Below are 7,482 nucleotides of genomic sequence, written 5' to 3' on the forward strand. Positions count from 1 at the left end.
TTATTGATCACAAAATTATCGATCACATGATCGATAATCAATGTCCTTATCTACTCTTACTCAATTTTGCTAAAGCTAAATTATCGATAACATTATCGATAACTTTAACTTATTTGCTCAACAAAAGTTTTCACATAACGTGATCGATAAAGAGTCTAAGAATTGACATATTCGCATTAAGTTATGGTGAACGAATGTTCGATCAAGTTATCGATCACTGGTTTTTCGATAATATGATCGATCATCCAATTCCATGAAAATCATGTTTTCACAAAAGGTGATCGATAACCAGTTTCCTTGCCTTAAAGGATTAATCTTCTCTTCATAATTTATTCGATCATTTGTTCGAATATTCATTGTTCGATTAAATGTTCGATCTTTTCAGATAGCCTGTGTTCTTCATTGAATATATACATACCCATGGTTTATCGATAACATTATGCATTATATATTTATCGATAAGATGTTCGATCATCAATGACTGAAGCTTCATTTCAATAACATTTAAATTATCGATAATCTGTTCGATCAATTATGTGATCGATCACTTATTCGATCATGCAATAATTTCCTCTTTCTATGATAATTCTTAAAGTCAATGATCCAACACTTGATCGATAATTTTAGTGATCTACTTCGAAAAGTCTTCATTCTGGTTATCGATAACTTGATCTATCATCAAGTAATCGATCACTTTTTCGATCAAACTAAACCAGAATGACATTTTGTTCTTCTTACTGATAAATGATTTCGGCACAAATCCTTGAATGATAGATTAGCTTTCTTTCTGTATTCAAGATTAAAGCACTCACCACAAAACTCTCACTTGTTCTAAGTTTGAAATATGCAGATTAATGAAAACGAGTGCAACGGCTCTTCAACGGGATTACGTAGACTGCGACCTACAGTGTCAGAAACTCAGACGCATTAATGGCGGAGTTGTTAAAACCAGTGAAACACGCAAACGAAGTCACAACGGCTAGAAGCCCTTCCGTCTAACGGCTATTTAACGATATCAACTATAAAAGGCGCGAAGAGGCATTAATGAAGGAATTGAATACCTGAACTACCACCTGCGATTATTTAGTTACACATTCAATACTCTGTTTTTCACTTTACTACTGAGCATCAGTGTTTATCATTGAATTCACTCTGTAAGAGAGCCATTCACTACTCTTATTAAAAACTTGAGAGACACTCAAGAGTGTGGACTCTTGAGAGGGGTTGTATCCTTACGGGAGTAAGGGGGAGTGATTGAGCGATTCAATTACTGTACCGAGGCACCAAGAGCCCTGTCGATCTTGGAAGATAGTGAAATACTCAGAGGTGTTCTGGGGACTGGAAGTAGGTCACGTGGATTAGACCGAACCAGTATAAATCTTGTGTCTCCTCTCTGTGGTTAAAATTCTCCTTACTCTGACTCTCTGTTTTTATTCAATACTTGCACGCTTTTAGTTTTAAATTTTTGTAACTCACCCAATTCACCCCCCTCTTGGGTGAGATTGTTTCTAACAGTTTTGTCATGATGAACCAAAGAAAGTGGTGGCGAATAAGAATTCTGGTCATGACGAATAGAGATAGTGACTCTCAGATGCTGAGGAGGTATCTTGGCATGACTTAATGGACTATGAGGTCCCTGAGAGTAAGACTGATAGAGCTTAGAGAGAGGGTTGTAGCCACTATTTAAAAGCTATCAGATTCCCCCTCAAGAGGAAGAGTAATGATGAGTTGAACAAGATAGTTAGGGGTTGAGTCTATACACCGCTAAGAGGGTGTAGTGGCCACCTAAGCTGGGCAAACTCTTGAAGCCTCGTTAGAGATGGGGCACTATGATAGAGTAGCTATCTCAAGTTCTTGAATAGATAAATAGGAACATGGAGATAGTGAAGTCAAGGTAGATAACCCTAGTGGAATTCTTAGGGATTAAAAAGAAGAGAAAGAGATGAGAGTAAGATAGATAGTTATGCGAGGAACTAGCATTATGAGGTCGGCATGTTCCTGATGATGTTAAGAGATTCTTAGTCACTTGGGGTTAGGTTGAGAGGCACCCTTCACAGAGGATATGGTCTTGGCTATCAGTCTTCCTAGAGAAAGTGGGGAACTAGTCCTCCGAGTCAGAATTGATACTGCTCTAAATAAAGTAAGATACCCTGTACGAGCAGGAAAGGGAAGCAGTCGAGGCAAGGCAAGCGGAGTTGACTTCACCCCAATAGAAGCATGACTAGCCAAGAATAAAGCTAAGGTTCAATGTCCCTAAGCTTAGCAGAGAAGGGCAAATTTAAAGAAAAAGAACCTCAAAAGTCCTCTCCCTATAACTTCCTGAAACAGCTGCGAATAGAAAAGAGGCTCCCTCTTGTAGGGATAAGATGTCCGGCTAGCATTCTACGGACATAGCAACCAGTAAGAGCTTACACTTCTTGCATTAAAATGTCAGACATTATGCATGTTAGAGTATGCTCATACTGAAAAGTAAAGTAGAGGAAAGAGAAGTTGCATAAGTCCTCTCTCTATACCGTTCTAAAGTAGTAAGAGACGGTAAGAGCAGCTGGAGGAGTAAGAGAACTCCTAAGACAGATTGGCTTAGGCACCTAAAGAGATAAATAGGTGGCCTGGGGAATTGACAGGAGGTTTAAGAAATGGTATTAGCTCTTGGAATAATTTTTGGGGAATTATTAGTATGGTGACCAACTGAGTGGAGATGACTTCACTTAGTCCTATGGTCTAAGTCTCCTAGAGATTGGTACCTATTTGGAAAGATGAGGACCAGGGATGAGTTGAGGATATGGAAACCTCCTTCAGTTGTAAACCAGTACTGAGAGAGTACCCATGATTTCCTTCCAGATAACCTTATCATTAATTAAGTTGGATTCAATTTCCTTCCGATTAATAGAGGAAAGCCAAAGTTAGAGGAGTTAGAGCCATAAGACCTAAAAAAGAGACACTAAGGCTAGCTCTAAATACAGGAAGAACCCATGTGATATAGAGACAGACTGAGTATTGACGGGTAAATTCTTAAGATGAGACGAGAGACAAGAATGTAAGCTGAACAGACTTGACTAAAGATAGAATAAGAAGGGCCTAAGATAGCAAGGTACTAGGGTTCGCGCCTATCAGCACTATTCAGTTAAGCGTGCTTAGGCAAAAGTAACCCAATGATAAGTAACCGTTAGGAAGTTCTTGTAGAGGTCCTGACTAAGGTATAAGCAGAGTATTGGTTCAAGCAAAGCCCAGTATGAGAGAAAACCTAATTAGAAAAGTAACGGGTGACTAGGATTGGTCCAATTGATATTATGATAGTGAGGTGTTTTCTTCAAGGGAAATAGATATAGAAGAGAAGTAAGAAATGATAGATAGTAACCTAAGAGATAGGTAGTCCCTGCTAAGAGACTCCCCTCAGGAGAGGAATGGTTGGGCTAAGAGAGCTGGACCAGGGAATGAGTCAAAGTTGAAGACGTCTCCAGAGGGTAATGGCTAAGAGTATGGTAAGCCAATAAAGAATAGGAGTCTAGACCCTAATAGGGAAGCAGGGTGACAACCTAAGCCTAGGGTAATTAGTTAAAGGTGCCTGACTGGAAGATCACACAGCAGAAATGTTTTAATGATCAATGCCTGCTGTGTAATATGGTCACTTTATGATTAGCATATGACCATAGAAGTAATGGGTAAAGGTACAGTAACTGAAAGAGAGCCTTTAATTGTCGTTCGCTTAGAGGTTCTCGCTCAAAAATTTATCCAAGCTATGCAGTAGTGCAAACTCGGGTCATTCTCTTTTGGGAGCCTAAATTAGATGTCTAAGTTAGATTAATGCTATGCAGAGTGATGAAAGAGGGGTTTTTGGTGTTTTTAGCCATTAACGAAATGCCAAAACTAAATGCAATTAATTCAAATCTAAGTTACTTGTTTTTTGGATTTTTCTAAGATAGTAGTAATGAAGTGAAGTTAATGATATGTAATCTCTTGAATACAGCTTTGAAGCAATCATAGTTCAAAATAATTTTTGGGAGTAGAAATCACCAAGTTTTCTAAATGAAAAACCTTAAAGAACTCTTTAAGTCTAGGATCTTAATCAATGTCACCCATTTCATAAGATCCTATTAAGCTCACTTAGTGTGTGTATTAAGATTAATTAATGTACTTGGTTAAATGCAAGCCTAAATCAACTCAACAATCACACAATACCATGCAAGACAGAGAATATCAAAAGAGTTGCATAGAAACATACATGTAACCACATGTATTGAAGCTCAAATTCAACACTAAATAATCCAATACACAAGACAATCATCCAGAATTGATTACAACCATAATCAAAATAGTTCAGCCCAAATTTACAAATCCTAAGACCTAGAAATTCATAAACAAAGAACTAGAACTTATAGATGAAGCTAACTCCCCTTTGAAGCTCTGTGAACTCATGCTTCTTCCACCATATTCAAGAGTTAAGAAGCTTAGCTAGTCATAACTCTTGAATCAACTCCAACTAGGTATTGTTCTTCAGCCATGGCAGCAGCAGATGGAAGAAATGGAAATGGGATTAGGGTTTCTGAGGTGGAAATGAGAGAAGAGAATGAAAGATATGAAGGTGGTGGCTGAATAATGGTCATCCCCTCTCATCATACCCAAAATAGGGTTTCTAACCCGAAACTTACGTGCATGGGTCGGTTTCTGGGCATGGGTAGGTCAAAATTTCCCGAAATGGTCGGGTCTGAGATTTGCTGCTTCGAGAGGTTCGCCGCGGCGAAACATGGTAGAGAGCCCTTTCTTCACGGATGAGTTTTCGCCGCGGCGAAATAAGATGTTGGCCGCGGCGAACTTTGGCAGAGGATCCTTTCCTGCTTCTTTTGCCTTGAGTTCTTCAATTCTAGCCCCAAATCTTTAGTGTCCTACAATAAAAAAGTAACAAATTGAAGTATCAATTGTCCTAGAAGTCAATTGAATCCAATTAACAACCAATTATGACAATTTAATCCTCAAAATGACACTAACTTAAAGTAAGAACTATAAATCTAAATTAAGCACAATTTTCATTAAAAAGGACCAGAAAGTATAACAAAATCATGGATAATGATGTGAAAAGAAACTAAAATCTTGAGCTCAATCAGTAACCAGTCAGAGGTATAAGTCAATGCCCTAGTAAGGGAACTGAATGTCAACCTGTACCTTAAGTAATCAATATGACCTCAATAGAGGCATGGTAACAGAATGAGATGTTTTGAGGTTTGTTCAAATCCCTGAATAGAGGTGGAAATTCCTGAGGGATAGTGAACCAAGAAGAACAGAGATTATATGACAACGAATGAAGGGTCAATGATGACATTGGTGCCAGACCTAGATACCGCACAGCAAGGTGATTAAAACAATTACTATATGATGTGATGTGATGAGGGTATAGTGATCAATACCGGACCAGAAAAATAATTGGTCAAGAGGTGAAGAAAGTTAGAGAGAGTAAAGTGAGGCAAGATCCCTCTTGAGGATGGAGATGAAAGGAAATGAATAAGAACATGATAGTGGATGGTTGCATTAGGAACTAATGAACAAAGAGAGATAAGCAAGTTCCTTGTGATATCTAGAGCTAGATGATGCTTAGATATATGATAATGTTAAGGACTAAAACAATATTCTTTTATGTCCCTAAGGTATCCAAGAGCGTGCAACCATGGCAATTAGGCCATTAAGGAATCTAAGAAATGAGATTCCTATAGATAGATGCCACTGCTTATAAGATTGAGTAATCCAGTAGAGAGGCTCCCTTTGATAGGGATATGGTATTCGAGGAATGTACCTTGGCCGAGATTGCATATGAGGAAAGTCTTAACCATAAAGTACCTCTCTAAGATTGGGAAGTGGTTCTCCGGATCAGAGTGACACTGCTTTAATAAGAGTAAGCTATCCTCTGAAGGAATGAAACATAAAGCAAGTGGTTGAGTTGACGATGCTCCAGTTAAAGCAATCTGTCCTCCCACAGGAAAAGTAGAAGCAGCCAAGATAAGGCACAGGATGGACCTTACCCCAGAGAGAGAGAGTGAAACTGGTTAAGACAACAGAAGTGTGATATGCAAACAGGTGCTCCTCGAGCTTAACAGGGTACTACGAAATACTGAAGTATAATGAGAATGTGATGATATAAGTCCTCTCCTGATGCTATCTGAATTATTAAGAGACAGTAAGGACTACAGAGTCTTAAGACAAGGCAAGCCGGCATTGATGCAACGGCAAGTTAGTGGGCTCTAGAGATGAGCCAGTGCCTAGGGATTCGAAAGGCATAAAGAAAGGAAAGTGACTTAAGGAAGCTAAAACTAAGGGCTAAAGAAATATGGAAAGGCTAAGAATTCTAGGAGTTGACAGAAAGGATTGAGTAAGGCCTAAGAAGACAATACTGATATCTGTGATCAGTCTTGGGGAATAATTAGTCAAGCTACTAGCTGAGTGGAGGTGACTTATTTTATTACTCAACTCTAGGGTCTAGAGTCTTCTAGAGATCCTAAGATGGCTCAGATTGATGATAGTATTCCAGGGTCATAGTAGATCCTAAAGAGGCTTACGGTAGAGCACAGTAGCTCTCGAGGTCATAGTAGACCAAGCCTAAGAGAAAATAGCTAAGCCATAAGGGTAAGAGTACAGTACCTCTTTAGGAAAACAATGACCAGAGATGAGTTTAAGATACTGAAATCTTCCTCAGCGGTGGACTAATATAGAGAGAGTACCCTTGACTTGTTCCAAATACCTCTATTGTTGATTAGACTTTGCTCAATTCTGTTCTAGTCAATGAAGAAAAGAAAGGAGATACGCCCTTAAAGTAAAGAGGAATGATAGGGTACCGAAAAGAATAGATAAATGCGGTATTAAGAGAACCTAAAATGTCATGGTATAGTAAAATACCATGAAGACAAGCACACTATCGTGGTATTATTATGAAAGAATGAGCCTAAAGTATCGGAAGAATGTGAGCAGTGGTGACAGAATGCTTAAAAGCAAAGGCCATGCTCATATGAATGACAAAAAAAGTTTAGAATGACGAGTTATGTAATTATGAAGCCAGGGTGGAAACATGGAAATGAGGTATAATGGAAAGTTGAAAAGGTCAGAGTTAAGTATAAGTAGGGATATTCTCTTGAGGTAACCTCTCATTAAGGGTAAGAATAGAGATTTGACCCGAAATTTCGAGGATGAAACTTTTTTGAGAGGGGGAGAATTGTAACATCTAGACTTTTGGGCCTAGAAGCATCAAAAGTAGCCTGAATTGGATAGGCTACCAGACCCTTTTGAGCAGAAGTCCCAAAGATAAGAAAGGAAGTCAAAGAAGTTTTAGTGACTAAACTGCAAAGTAAAAGTTTTTCAGGGGCTTCAGTATAATCAAGGTCAGAGACTCCAGTAAAGTCTCGAAGGTCTAGAAAGAGAAAAGAGACTAGATATAGGCCAAAGGTTAAGTTAGAAGCCTCAAAGAGAGGATTATATGAAGTTAAGTCCAAGCAGGGACTA

Source organism: Neltuma alba, unplaced genomic scaffold, assembly GCF_004799145.2.
Source record: "Neltuma alba isolate B1F8T4 unplaced genomic scaffold, ASM479914v2 tig00000035_pilon, whole genome shotgun sequence".
Classification (NCBI taxonomy): domain Eukaryota; kingdom Viridiplantae; phylum Streptophyta; class Magnoliopsida; order Fabales; family Fabaceae; genus Neltuma; species Neltuma alba.